The sequence below is a fragment of the Staurois parvus genome, unplaced genomic scaffold, assembly GCF_062004578.1.
Source record: "Staurois parvus isolate SC_StPar_1 unplaced genomic scaffold, SC_StPar_1.0 ptg000184l, whole genome shotgun sequence".
NCBI classification, from domain to species: domain Eukaryota; kingdom Metazoa; phylum Chordata; class Amphibia; order Anura; family Ranidae; genus Staurois; species Staurois parvus.
In genome coordinates, this window is record NW_028317980.1 from 2451949 (window position 1) to 2467236 (window position 15288).

The window sequence follows — 15288 nt, forward strand, 5'->3', positions numbered from 1 at the left end:
CCTAAGAATTACAGGCCTACAATAAAAAAACAACATATTTCCATGTACCGCTTTGAGCACAGAAATACTGACATAATCAGACCGCTAGGGAGGTTAATTGGATCCTGTCTAAATTGGCCTTTTTTATGGATGTAAGTTAGGGACCTTAGATTGTACCCCCTTGAGGGTTAGGGACTGATGTGAATGTACAATATATATGTAAAGCGCTGCATAAATTGATGGCGCTATATAAGTACCTGAAATAAATAAAAAAAAAATCTGCAGACTACTACAACTACAGCTTTCTGTGTCAGGTTCAAAGACGAAGTCTATCAGTTTCTGCTTTGTCAACTTTCCCCACTGTATCATTTTTGTCTGGAAAACATACTCAGTGATGGAATTCCACCTTAACATCTTTGCTTTGTCTCTCTAGGTCATTCGATGCTTTAGTAGCTGCTGTGGAATATATGGAATTTTCTGTGTCTTCAAAAGATGGAAGTATACTACATGAACATAAGAGTGCTACGGTTCATAACGCCTCCATAAGGCACTTCAAAGGTATGAAGATTTTCTGTTTGCTCATTGCTAAACTGCTGCATGTGTAGCGGATCTCATGGAAAGTTGTGTCTATTAATTGAGCATCTTTCTTACAAGTATCCAAAAAAAAAACCAAGAGCAATTTTGTATCCAAAAACAGAGTGCGTTGGTGGCTTACCTCTGACCATTGGGTCTTCCTTTCCCATTTGTTGTGTCCTTGCATCAATTCTAGGTTTAAAGTGCAGAACGCTGTCTGATTTGTATGGCTTAATGTGACTTATAAAACAGCTGCCTTTCTCAAACTTTTTTTTAACATAGAGGATCCCTTGAAATAATTTCTAGTTTCTGGAAACCCCAAATAATAATTATTGCTGTATATCTACAGCTGACATTAAGCTATTGGGATGTTCTCTGAGAAAGATGCTTCTTACTATTGTGGTCACTGGGAAGAAATTCCATCTACAGATAGCTAAAAGACAATTGGGAGTTTATTTACTAAAGCTGGAGAGTCCAAAATCAGACTCCCTTCTGCATAGAAACCAATCAGCTTCCAGGTTTCATTGCCAAAGCTTCATTGAACAAGCTGAGGTTAGAAGCTGATTGGTTTCTATGCAGAAGGGAGTCTGATTTTGGACTCTCCAGCTTTAGTAAATAAACCCCCAGGTGTCATTGGTTACTTACCCTGAGGTTCTGCAGGACCCTGCTTGAGAAAAGCTCCTTCACGATAATAGAGACAGCAGCACCAGCCAAACCAAGCCTACATCTGGGACTGAAAAGAGGTCAGGGTGCTACTACATAAGCTAGGATACTTGTTGAGCATGGGTTCAAATCCATTGAGTATGACTTGAGAAATTTTAAGATAGCCCCTGCCAGAGATCATGAGACTGACTGTAAAAGGCAGAAGAGCTAGGATGTAAGTGGAAAGGATTACAATTCTCCCAGATTTCTTGGTTTGTATTGGGACCTAAGGAAAAGCCAGTTTGGCTCCTCAAGAATTTTAATTGCATTGCTGTTTTTTTTTATTTGAAACAACTGCCTTCAGACAGTCTCTAAAACCTTGAGAAGAAATAGGCTGTGTTGGCCTACGGAAAGAGACATTGTATTGGCAGCCATGTAAGTACAACCCTATTGTTTTGTTTAGCTGGACACAAGGTCCCCTGTTAGACAGAGACTATGTAGTTGGTACCTGAAAGGCTATTTTTCTTGACTAGTGCACCAGAGATAGGTTCATCCAGACCCCACTACACCACCATTACCCTTCCATACCAATCCCCTTTACTTACTATACTTACAGAAAACATAACACCAATTTTGGAGTAAAATGGCCAATCAAGTTTAAACACATCAACCATTCCTTATAACAGAAACATAAAGAGTTGTCGTTGGTCTTTGAAGGCACCCCCAAAACGATCCGAAATGCACCTGCGGACAACCATATTACACTAGGCCTCCAGCCGCAACCAACCAGCTCGGAGACAACCATACCGTCCGCAGTGCAGCACCACCACCTTCCAGTTAAACCTTGGTTAACTGGAATGTCCCCGGGCACACCATACCAACGATGGGTCCCACACCATTTTTGTACCTCCAAGATAAGAACCGCCTCCAAAGACCAACCACCGCCCAGGAACCGAAATACCCCCCCCCCCACGGGGGGAACACACACTCACCAAACAGGGAGGGCGGGAGGGAAGCTCTCTCTCCCATGTCCAGCTCTGACTGACGCCCCTCACCAGTACACCCCACCCTAAGGTGCAGAAGACCCCACCTACACTCTCACTCTACCAACCAGCTCCCCCAGCTATCCTTTACCAACCCCCTAAGCTATCATTAACCCTTACACGTCCTCCTTCCCACTCTGGGCCTAGTCATGCCTGCCCTGCGCTAATTCTTTTCTTCTTTTCGCTTTCTTTTAAATGCTGCATGTGTTTAATTCAGGAAACTCAATAATGCAGTTTTACACCTAGACTGTTATGTGGCCTCTTGCTGCCTGAACAACCACCACACCCCTTAAACCTCCACCCCATTTTGCTAGCAGAGTGAAATCAAGGGTACTATCAGTGCGATAAATGGTTTTTGACAACCACTATCTGACAGGTTAGTTCTGGTGCTGAGATGTTCTTTCTATAAAGTTAGCATTAAGGTGGAAGTTAAAGCCTCATACACATGATAAGGGGCGGACTGACAACTCATGAGGCCCCCAGACAATAGGGGATCATGGGGCCCCTGTGTCCTTGCCCAAATTCACAAAAGCCTATGAAAACGGTATCAGGGGTATCTCATGGGGCCCCCTACTGACCCCGGGCCCTCGGGCAGTGCCCGACTTTCCAAATGGTCAGTCCGCCCCTGCACATGATGAGAATATCATATGAACAATTGTCTGGGGAAGGGGGGGTTTGCAAGCTAGTCTCCACATCGAAAATGAAGAGGTTACTAAAGTTATGAAAATTCTCGCACAACAGAATAAAAATTTGGAAGTGATGTATTGTATTGTATTGTATTTTCGGACGAAAACTGTACTGATTGAACAAAAATTGTACGATCTGGTATCGTACGAGAAACATTTTCTTGCATGTCCCTTCGAATAATTTTGGATGAAAGTTGTGTACTAACGATCAAATTATTGTACGATTGCATTGAAAACGGTATTTTTCATATAATTTTCTGATCATGTATACTAGGCTTAACACAGAGTTCCAACTGATTTAAAAAAAAAATAAAAGTCAGCAGCTACAAAAACTGTAGCTGCTGACTATTAAACTAGAGACACTTACCTGTCCCTCGGTCCAGCAGTGTCCTCATTATGGCTGGTTTCACCAGCCAACTCTCCCTGGCACCAGCATCTTCAGTGTTGGCACCCGGCTGTGACAGCTTGCGGCTTCACAGCTGGGTGCCCACTGCGCATGCGTGAGTAGCACTGCCCTTTGTGAATGGTACCGTAGTCTTCTGGGACCTGTCACGTGTTCCAGAAGACTACGGGGAGGGAGGGGGAAGGACAACCTCCACTTCGCCACTTCGCCTTAGGTGATTGCAGCGGAAGTGGGAGCGGGTACCTGTCAATTTCAGGTACCCACTCCTCCCCCGCTCCCCAAAGGTGCCGATCCTTAGTGGGGAGCTGGGGACAATGCATTAAAGCGGAACTTCTCCTTTTGGGTGTAGCTCTGCTTAAAGGTTGTACAGCTGTTACTATTTGTGTGGACTCTGTTGAGTACTGTTGAGAGATCTTAGCACCATTAAACCGAATGTCAAAATTTTTGGGTTTGGCTGAGGGGCGGACTGACAACTCATGGGACCCCCGGGCAATAGGGGATCTTGGAGCCCCTGTGTCCTTGCCCAAACTCAAAAAAGCCTATGAAAAAGGTACCAGGGGCATCTCATGAAAGCTGAATAAAAATTGACCGAGATGAGTGACATCACTGGTGGGCAGCTTCTCCTTTTCTATATCTTCAGGAAGTGAGGATGGGCTCCTTAGACTGGCACACAATTGGACTCATTGCCCCATTAGGGCTTAGATCTACTTTACATTCATTACCCTACATACATATTTAGTACTCACTCACTTTGTCCCTCGTACTCTGCAGTGATCAAATGTCTGAAATCTTTGATTATATTACATTTTTATTACTTTTATTAATATTACTTCCTAACTCCATACACAGCAGAAATCAGGCTGAAAGTGGGAGGTTCTTCACTGTGAGTCAAGCTGTAATGGATTATATAGACCTGACAATCACACTGGCAATGTACATGTTTTTAGGCACTGGGAGCTGCAGGGGATGTGTCTAAGCAGCAACAGGAAGGACCTCAATGGTGTCATGATTAACATTCATGGTCCAATAAGTGATGGTCTTTGGAATGATTTTTTTTTTTTTGTTTATGGCTGTTCTGCATCATGCATTGACATATCTCCTTAGACCCAGTCTGTGCGGACAGTATGGTCACCTACAGGGGCGGACTGAAAACTCATGGGGCCCCCGGGCAATAGGGGATCATGGGGCCCCTGTGTCCTTGCCCAAACTCAAAAATGCCTATGAAAAAGGTACCAGGGGCATCTCATGGGGCCCCCTACTGACCCCAGGCCCTCGGGCAGTGCCTGAGTTTCCAAAAGGTCAGTCCGCCCCCGGTCACCTACTGACTTAGCACCATCCACAGGCAGCTTAACTCTTAATCAAAAGTTGAATCCAAAGCAATTTTACTTGAGCTAATTGCAGTACAGAGCATGTTTTTCAGTCTTTAGAAATGTAAGAAGACAATGACTTTCCTAATCCCTGTTTTGTGAGTAACTAACCCTGGCTGAGGGAACATGGAAGTAAAAAAAAAACCAGGAGGGTCTAGCTATGAATAGGGTTAGCCACCCCATTAAACTTGAACACATATTAAAGGATAAGTTTACCTTTAGGAACATAGTTACATAGTTAGTCTGGCTGTAAAAAGTCCATCCAATTCAACCATAAAAAAAAAAGTTATAATCCTACACCCGTTTTTAGAGTGGAACACGTAACATGTTCCCATAGCCACCTCCCTCTGACAGATAGTACGGGGAGAAGTCTCCCCATACTATCTGTCAAATTTGAAAACAGCGTGGCTCCGCCCACACGGCCACATCATTTATTCGCGGACTTCTGTAAATGAATGGACTGCAAGTCCCTCCAGCCTTAGCGACTGTCAGCTGGTAGTTTTCATTGAACTACCACAGAGCTATGGAGTTCATTAAACCTTCCTGTCAGAATATCTGCTTCCTCATACATCCCGTACGGCAACCAGATATTCTGACAGGTCTGCAAAAGACCTGAATGGCATCAGTGATCTACTGATCGCTGGTGCAATGCTTTTCCAGGCTTTTCCTTTGGACAAAAATAATAAAAGCAAAAAAATGTGCATTAATTATGTTCGTCTAAAAGGGGAACTTATCCTTTAACCGATTCAATTCCGGGCAATTTTACACCTTCCTGCCCAGGCCATTTTTCAGGTTTCAGCACTCTCACACTTTGAATGACAATTGCGCGGTCATACAACATTGTACCCAAACTAAAATTTTATCATTTTCTTCACACAACTAGAGCTTTCTTTTGGTGGTATTTAATCACCGCTGGGGTTTTTATTTTTTGCTAAATTAACAAAGAAAGACCAAAAAGTTTTAAAAAAACACGTTTTTCTTTGTTTCTGTTATAAAAGTTTGCAAATAAATAATTGTTCTTCATAAATTTAGGCCGAGATGTATTCTGCTACATGTCTTTGGTGAAAATAACCCAAATTACGATGTATTTTTTAGTTTGTAGGAAAGTTATAGAGTTCACAAACTATGGTATAGATCTGAATATTGATCAATCCTGAAGTACTGACAGCCAATCTAATTTCTTGAGGTCCAAGAATGTCAGAATAGTACAGATATCCCCAAATGACCCCTTTTTGCAGAGTAGACAGTCCGACGTACTTCATAAGAGGCATGGCAAGTTTTTTGAAGTTGTATTTTTTTTGTCATAATTTTTCAGAAAATGAAAAAAATTTTAAAAATTAGTTTCACTATTTTTTTTTTTACATATTGGCACCAGTGCAGTACAGCGTCATCATATAACTGGCATGGCGGTGATCTGGGACACTGACTGGTGACAGTATAAAAAATATATATATATATATATATATATATATATTTTTTTTTTGTGTTTTATTTTTTATTAAATTTGTTTTCTTTTTTTTAAGATTTTTTTTTTCATATTTCACTATGACCAAAGTAGTACAATGTTACCATAGTAACATTGTACTACTTTGGGGAAGTGATCACTATTTTTTTTTTTACACAGTTTGCGTATAGCAAAGAATTACTATAAGCAAGCATTTACCTGAATGACATCGATTCATTCAGGGTTTTTTTTTTTGTGCTTAGCTGTGATTTGGCCACAGCTAATCACATGACATGTGCATGTGATCGCTGTGACCATTCACAGCTAGACACTAGTATACAATGGATGGCATGAATGAAGCCATCCATTGTATACAACTGTCATGTGACCTGCTGTGATTAGTCACAGCAGGTCACATGGTACCGGCAACGGGGGCCGATACTCAGATCTGTCATCGGCCGTGTCCGAGGTACACGGCTGGTGACAGATCGCGCCGCTGCGCGGCTCTGCAACCGCGCGAACTGCGCATGTGCGGGAGGACGCCAAATGGCGTACACCCCGGAAAGCTAATGCATTTTTGCAGCTGCCAAACGGCCATAGGCCGGGTGGCAAATGGTTAAACAATGCCAAGTGATCACCATGACTGCACATACATGGTGACCACATGTAAGCAGATGAGCTCCATCTTTGCTACTCATTATCTAACATAATGTTAAAGGATAAAGCAGACTATACTGTACATTAATCATTGTTTTTCTTGTTGAACGAAAAAAAAGAATGACCCGATTCCCCTATCAACACACTCAGTGTGGATGGGAGAAATCACTCCTGCTGTGCTATTTAGACATGTGCAGTACGAAAACATTTGTTTTCTTTCATTTTGGATGTGCATGTGATCGCTGTGACCATTCACAGCTAGACACTAGTATACAATGGATGGCATGAATGAAGCCATCCATTGTATACAACTGTCATGTGACCTGCTGTGATTGGTCACAGCAGGTCACATGGTACCGGCAACGGGGGCCGATACTCAGATCTGTCATCGGCCTTGTCCGTGGTACACGGCTGGTGACAGATCGCGCCACTGCGCGGCTCTGCAGGAGCGCAATCTGCGCATGTGCGGGAGGACGACATATGGCGTCCACCCGGAACGCTGATGACATTTGCCGGCCGCCATTCAGCCATAGGGCGGGGGGCAAATGGTTAAGTACACAGGTTCTGTGGTTGATTAAGGTGGTAATTAAACTCACTTGGTGCCTTATCTGTATTAAATTAGCCTTAGAACCTGTATCATTAATATGTCTTTGGTTTTCAAGGGATGAGGTGGCAATTCTAGCTATGGCTCAACTAACTAGCGCTAAACAGGAAGGAAGGACAGAGGAAGATACCAAAATCACATTAGTAAACAAGTTGCAGCAGCCCAAAACCACCACTAGATGTTAGCATAGTACCAAAATAAAAAGATAATCTCATGCAGTTCAATGCAAGACATAAAATATACATAAAAGTGGAGAAAAAAAATCTCATTCACAGTCCATTGAGCAATTATCTACAAGCCAATAAAAGTTTGGGCCCCTGAACAAGGTTGTCATTATCTATAAGGATACATTTGTGCCGTACAGTTTCTATGAATATTTTGGTTAATAGTAATGGCACAATAAATTTGACCAGAACTGGAAGCAAACAGTGGAAGTCTACTACTCGCGAAACTCTACTTTTATTTAGCTAAATAAAAGGGAAAGAAATATCCTTGACATCAATTTTCATAAGCATTCATTAAAAGCGAAGTGTACACAGAGTCCTAGAACATGGAAATATAGTCTGGAATCCCTCGGAATCATCTATTAAAAGACTTCACCCTAAGACCTCAACAATTGTGCTTTCATCTAATTGAGTTCCATTTGCCCGACACTGAACGGAATGAGTTTTCTGGACGGCAGAGAGCTTCCCTGTAAACGTGAATAGCCAGGCATTGTTAGCAAGGGCTTTAGATATACGCGCTCGTTCTTTCCTTTCATACTCGGAACATATTTTGGAGTTGTAGCGGTCAATCGTGATTTATTTTCGGGGCGGGAAGATTTGGCTGTTCAGCAGATGCTCTGGGTATAGCGTTTGGATCCAGGATACCGTGGCAGATTGAGCTGCCCAGAAAAGTCCTGAATGGATCCAGCAGACACACATGCTGCGTTTGACAGCTTTGTGGAGTCCGCGTCTCGCTGCCAATTGTCTTCTAAACAAAAGCAAAAAAAAAAACAAGAAAAACTCCCTTTCGCTAGTCAGCTTTGGAAGCCTGCGGATTAACTAAATCCTACCCTATTCTGTTTGAAAGACCGATAACAGGTGCACTTCAGTTTTATAAGGACTATTCTATGGTAGGCCATTGATGATGCAATTTTCTTTCCTGCAACCACTGGAAAGAAAATCACTCAATTCCCCCACAGGAGTGGACTGACAACTCATGGGGTCCCCCGGGCAATAGGAGATCATGGGGCCCCTGTGTCATCGCCCACACCCAAAAAAGCCTATGAAAAAGCCAATGAAAGGTACCAGGGGCATCTCATGGGGTCCCCTACTGACCCCGGGCCCTCAGGCAGTGCCCGAGTGCTCGAATGGTCAGTCCACCCCTGTTCCCCCATCAACACTATCAGTGTCCTTCGGAATCCCTTCAGTGGAACTATTGTGTTTTCGAGGCGGGGAGCTGTACCTCTCGGGAGAACACAGTGAATACTTCTAGCTGCTATAGCTGCTGGCAATAATCGCATGCATAAAATCTGACATGCTGGTTGTACCCAAGTCGATCAATGGATCAATTTGGGTTCAATCAGCCTACCCATAAAAAGATCAAATCTCTGCCGATCCCGGCGGAATAGGCTTGGATTTAAACCATCTATGGCTGGCTTAAGGAGTTCAACATACAAATAATCGGACTACATAGGGTTTATGCCAAAGTAGTCACCTCCTTTGGAACTCTAGAACAACATACTCCAAGAGGCTCTGGGACCCTTAGACTTGCAAGTGTAGTCAGATGATAGAAAACTTCAAAAAAGCTTAAAGCAGAGTTCCACTCAAAAGTTTTCTGCCTGCCCCCCCCCCCCACTAATACATTTGGCACTTTTCTGTTGGGGGGGAGTGGGTACCTGGTTTTGACAGGTACCCACTCCCACTTCCGGCTCAGGTCACCACAGTGAACTAAGTTGGAAGTTCAGCCACCAGCCCCCCCCCCCCCCCCCAGCCATCTGGGAAACTCAACAGGTCACAGAGGTATGTGGCCCATTCACAGAGCACACTGCGCTTCGCACATGTGCAGTCGGAAAAACTTTTCCCTTACTCAACATGGCAGTGCCAACAACCGATTAAAGAATCAGCTCGGGGGTGAGGACACTGCTTGATGCCTGGACAGGTAAGTGCCCTAATATTAAAAGTATTTGTAGCTTCTGACTTTTAATTTTTTTGGGGGGTGTGCCAGGGGCTGGAACTCCGCTTTAATAGTTCTGGCAAGGTTGCTCCCACACAGAAAGGCTTCCCTCAGTGGGCAACCAACAGCTCAAACCATAGAAATACAGAAAGGAGCTCCAGACCAAAGCCAGATAAGATAATTTTAATGGTTGGTAAAAAAAAGTCATATACAAACATCCAACGCATTTGGGGGTAACAGCACGTCCCCTTCATCAGGGCTCAACACAGGATAAAACTTGCAAGAAACATTGACAGAGCGCAATTTCTCCTCCACTGAACTCAAATGGTTTTCAGCAAATGCTGTCAAGTTGATAATCCATGTGGAGAGTCCAATATTGGTCTCAATATAGCTCTGAAAAGTTACTGTTCCCTCTGATACCATCCAAGTTCCATCCTTTGTTGAGCCCTAATGAATGGAGAGGTTTTGCCCCGAAATATGATGGCTGTTTGTATATAGACTCCAATGAAGAAAAAAGCATCCAAGAGGCTCTTGGACGTAGATGTGAATTCATACAACATTATGAGAGGACAAAACATTTATAGAGCTCACTAGCTCAAGTTAGACTGCTCACAGCAAAGGCTACCCTCCAGTCATTACTCCAGCAGGTCACCTAAACCTGAATTGGCTAGGATTAACTAAATCCGACTGTGGAATACTTAGTAGTAAGGAAATTTGTGTCTGCATGCCTAGGTGATGATTTTAAACCCCTTTGGCCATGGTGGTGATTGGAACACCTGAACCCAATGATTTGGAGGACTGTCCAAATACTTTTGACAATATAGTGTATAAACATAGTTGGCCTGATTTAACTTTAGAGCATGAACACAGTAGAAGATAGCTTTTAACATTTCAGAACCCTCTTGGAAGCACCAGTGCTTACAGGATTTTTTTTTTCTTTTGTACTTGCAGGAAAAAAAATTAGAAAATGAACTTTGTATTGTAGAGATGTGCTGCATATTTTTTTTTGTTATTGTTGTTTTTTTTTTGCCACTACATTAACTTTGATTAATATATATATATATATATATATATATATATATATATATATTGACATTTATAGACTATTTTGTCTTTGGTTTTTCTTTCATTTTGTTTTTTTTTTTATAATGTTGCCATGACATACATTTTAATTAGATAAAATATTGGTGATGTGCATATTATTTTTTAATGTGTACAATTTTAACACTTTCGGTGTCTTCAGTTTTCAATACTTATGTAATTAATTAACTAATTTAATACTAATGTATTTTTTTAATACATATTGATGATTTGCATATTAATACTGAAGATAAAAAATGGTTGATTTTTTTTTTTTTTGTCTTCAGTTCTGTTTTTGTCTCAGTACATCTTTCATTTGTACCCATTCATGGTTTTAATATTTTCTTTTATTTTTCCATGACATATATTTTAATTTAAAATTTAACATTTCACGAGTGCTTACAGGATTTTTTTTTCTTTTGTACTTGCAGGAAAAAAAACGAGAAAATGAACTTTGTGTTGTAGAGATGTGCTGCATATTTTTTTTATTGTTGGGTTTTTTTTGCCACTACATTAACTTTGATTAATATATATATATATATATATATATATATATAGACATTTATAGACTATTTTGTCTTTGGTTTTTCTTTCATTTTTTTTATTTTTTATAATGTTGACATACATTTTAATTAGATAAAATATTGGTGATGTGCATATTATTTTTTAATGTGTACAATTTTAACAGTTTTGTCTTTTGGTGTCTTCAGTTTTCAATACTTATGTAATTAATTAACTAATTTAATACTAATGTATTTTTAAATACATATTAATGATTTGCATATTAATACTGAAGATATAAAATGGTTGATTTTTTTTTTTTTTTCTTCAGTTGTGCTTATGTCCTCAGTACATCTTCCATTTGTACCCATTCATGGTTTTAATATTTTTTTTTATTTTTTGATGACATATATTTTAATTTAAAATTTAAAATTTCAGAACCCTCTTAAAAGCACGAGTGCTTACAGGATTTTTTTTTTCTTTTGTACTTGCAGGGAAAAAAACGAGAAAATGAACTTTGTGTTGTAGAGATGTGCTGCATATTTTTTTTTGTTATTGTTGTTTTTTTTTGCCACTATGTTAACTTTGATTAATATATGTATATATGTATATATATATATATATATATATATATTGACATTTATAGACTATTTTGTCTTTGGTTTTTCTTTCTTTTTTTTTTTTTTATAATGTTGCCATGACATACATTTTAATATAAAATATTGGTGATGTGCATATTATTTTTTAATGTGTACAATTTTAACAGTTTTGTCTTTTGGTGTCTTTAGTTTTCAATACTTATGTAATTAACTAATTTAATACTAATGTATTTTTAAATACATATTAATGATTAATTTTTCCATGACATATATTTTAATTTAAAATTTAACATTTCAGAACCCTCTTGGAAGCACGAGTGCTTACATGATTTTTTTTTTCTTTTGTACTTGCAGGAAAAAAAATGAGAAAATGAACTTTGTGTTGTAGAGATGTGCTGCATATTTTTTTTTGTTATTGTTGGTTTTTTTTGCCACATTAACTTTGATTAATATATATATATATATATATATATATATATATATATATATATATATATTGACATTTATAGACTATTTTGTCTTTGGTTTTTCTTTCATTTTGTTTTTTTTTTTATAATGTTGCCATGACATACATTTTAATTAGATAAAATATTGGTGATGTGCATATTATTTTTTAATGTGTACAATTTTACCAGTTTTGTCTTTCGGTGTCTTTAGTTTTCAATACTTATGTAATTAACTAATTTAATACTAATGTATTTTTAAATACATATTAATGATTTGCATATTAATACTGAAGATAAAAAATGGTTGATTTTTTTTTTGTCTTTAGTTGTGTTTATGTCTCAGTACATCTTCCATTTGTACCCATTCATGGTTTTAATATATTTTTTATTTTTCCATAACATATTTTAATTTAAAAAAATATTAGTAATGTGCATATTTTTTTTCTAAAGAATTAAAATTATTAGCAATTTTGTTGTTTTTAGTTTTCAGTGCATCTAGCATTTTAATCTGTTCATGATTTTAACTTTTTTTTGCCATTATGATTATTATACAGTATTTATATAGCGCCAAAAAGTTTGCTCAGCGCTTTACAATATAGTGGGGGACAGAACATGAGACAATACAGTAACAATACAATACACGAGGGGTTCGAAGGACCTGCTCTTGGAGCTTACAACCTCAGAGACCTACATTGATGGCCTTCATTCTCTTTATAAAAACATATTGGTGATGTACATCTTATTACTGGAGATGTACAATTACTGACTATTTTTGAGTTTTCAGTGCATCCTGCATTTGAACCCATTCATGGTTTTATCAGAACAATTAGGTTTTTCTGGAAAGGTTTGTTACCCCTGCTAAATCTGCCGCTGTTTTTTGTTCAGACATTTTATCAACGCTTTCCAACATGCTTTCCCCCTTCCATCCTCATGTCAGTGGCCTGCCAGTTAAAAGCATTTAATTGCCTCCGGAGCTGTGTTTACGCGAGCTTACCTGTATGTGCGCGCCGCATCTGACACTCACTCCCCTGCAAGGTAATGCATTCAAATCTATTCATATATTCATAGGATTTTTAGAAAAAGTCAGGAAAAAAAAACAGAAAACAAAAGCTTCTATTACCATCCAGAACACTAAACCAGAGTAATGATGTACAGTACCACAGGTTGTGTCTCTTCGCATCAAGAGAAAGCTCCAAAAAGGTCCTTACTCAATCAGTTCTAGGGAGGCGAGGTATAAGCATTCACAGAGAGTACTTATGTGATGCAGATAAACACTTCATGGGTAATAGACAATAATATAATGTGTGGAATATGGAGATGGACAGCAGCTGCTCCAGAGAAACAAAAGGCCTCATTTTGTTGAAAGAACACTATTATCCAAATTAGTTACATATTCATAATTTAGTATATACATCGACGTTACTGAATGCATGTCTTTAAAGAAGTATTCCATTTTTGGATATTTTTATTTAGACCAATCTAACTGCATATACTATACCTGAGGGATCCCTCTAGAAGCTGGAAATCACTGTAGTAGACTCCCCTAATCCAGTGATCTCTAGTAGCTTCCGAGTACCATGCTGAGTGGCTGTCCTGTGAATACAAGAAGTCACTTGTTCGGCATGAGCACCATTTAAAGATCACTTTGCATTTTGTAAATTAATACAACACATTCTCTGATTCATCCATTCTCAACTAGGGTTCTGTGGAGCCCTAGAGTTCCTCCAGAGGTTTCCAGGAGGAGTTTCTTGAGCTTTGGCTGATTTAGCTTCCATCTGATGGTGCCTGCATACAGTTTCAAAAAAAAGTATGTGAACCCCTTGGGATTACGTGGAATGTTGCATGAATTGGGCATAAAATGTGCTCTGAACGTCATCTAAGTCACAACAATAGAAGAACACAGTCTGCTGAACATAATACTACACAAACATTAGATGTTGCCATGGTTTAATTGCGCATAACATGTAAACATTCACAGTGCAGGGAGGAGAACGTATGTGAACCTTTGGACTTAATAACTGGTTGACCCTCCTTTGGCAGCAATAACCTCAACCAAACGTTTCCTGTAGTTGCAGATCAGACCTGCACAACGATCTGGAGTCATTTTGGACCACTCCTCTTCACAAAACTGTTTCAGTGTAGCAATATTCTTGGGATGTCTGGTGTGAATCGCTCTCTTAAGGTCATGCCACAGCATTTCAATCGGGTTGAGGTCAGGACTCTGACTGGGCCACTCCAGAAGGCGTATTCTGTGCTGTTGCAGCCATTGTTTTGTTGAATTACTTGTATGCTTTGGGTCATTGTCCTGTTGCATCACCCATCCTCTGCGGAGCTTCAGTTGGCGGACAGATGGTCGTACGTTTTCCTGCAAAATGTTGTGATAAACTCTGGAATTCATTTTCCCATCAATGACAACAATCCATCCAGGCCCTGAGGCAGCAAAGCAGCCCCAAACCATAATGCTCCCTCCGCCATGTTTTACAGTGGGGATGAGGTTTTGATGTTGGTGTGCTGTGCCTTTTTTTCTCCACACATAGTGTTGTGTGTTCTTCCCAAACAACTCAATCTTGGTTTCATCTGTCCACAGTATATTTTGCCAGTAGTGCTGTGGAACATCCAGGTGCTCTTTTGCAAACTTCAAACGTACTGCAATATTCTTTTTGGACAGCAATGGCTTCCTCCGTGGTGTCCTCCCATGTACTCCATTCTTGTTTAATGTTTTCCTTATTGTAGACGTGTCAACAAAAATGTTAGCATGTGCCAGAGATTTCTGTAGGTCTTTAGCTGACACTCTGGGATTCTTCTTTACCTCATGCAGCATTCTGCGCTGTGCTCTTGCAGTCATTTTTACAGGACGACCGCGCCTAGGGAGAGTAGCAACAGTGCTAAACTTTCTCCATTTGTAGACAGTCTGTCTTACCGTGGACACATGAACATCAAGGCTTTTGGAGATACTTTTGTAACCCTTTCCAGCTTCATGCAAGTCAACAATTTTTGATCGTAGGTCTTCTGAGAGCTCTTTTCTGTGAGGCATGGTTCACATCAGACAGTGCTTCTTGAAACCAGTAAACCCAAAACAGGTGTGTGTTTTTTAAGGGCAGGACAGC

The 15288-nt window shown here is 39.8% G+C and overlaps 1 protein-coding gene across 6 annotated transcripts in view; it reads left to right on the plus strand.

The window, feature by feature from the left end:
• Positions 1 to 15288, plus strand: part of LRRC4C (leucine rich repeat containing 4C) — a 1157007-nt gene that overhangs the window by 670987 nt on the left and 470732 nt on the right. For all 6 annotated transcript variants that reach the window (XR_016312706.1, XR_016312707.1, XM_089677329.1 and 3 more), the window contains one exon: positions 413 to 537. The gene's annotated coding sequence lies outside the window, so the exon portion shown is untranslated. The remainder of the gene's footprint in view (positions 1 to 412; positions 538 to 15288) is intronic.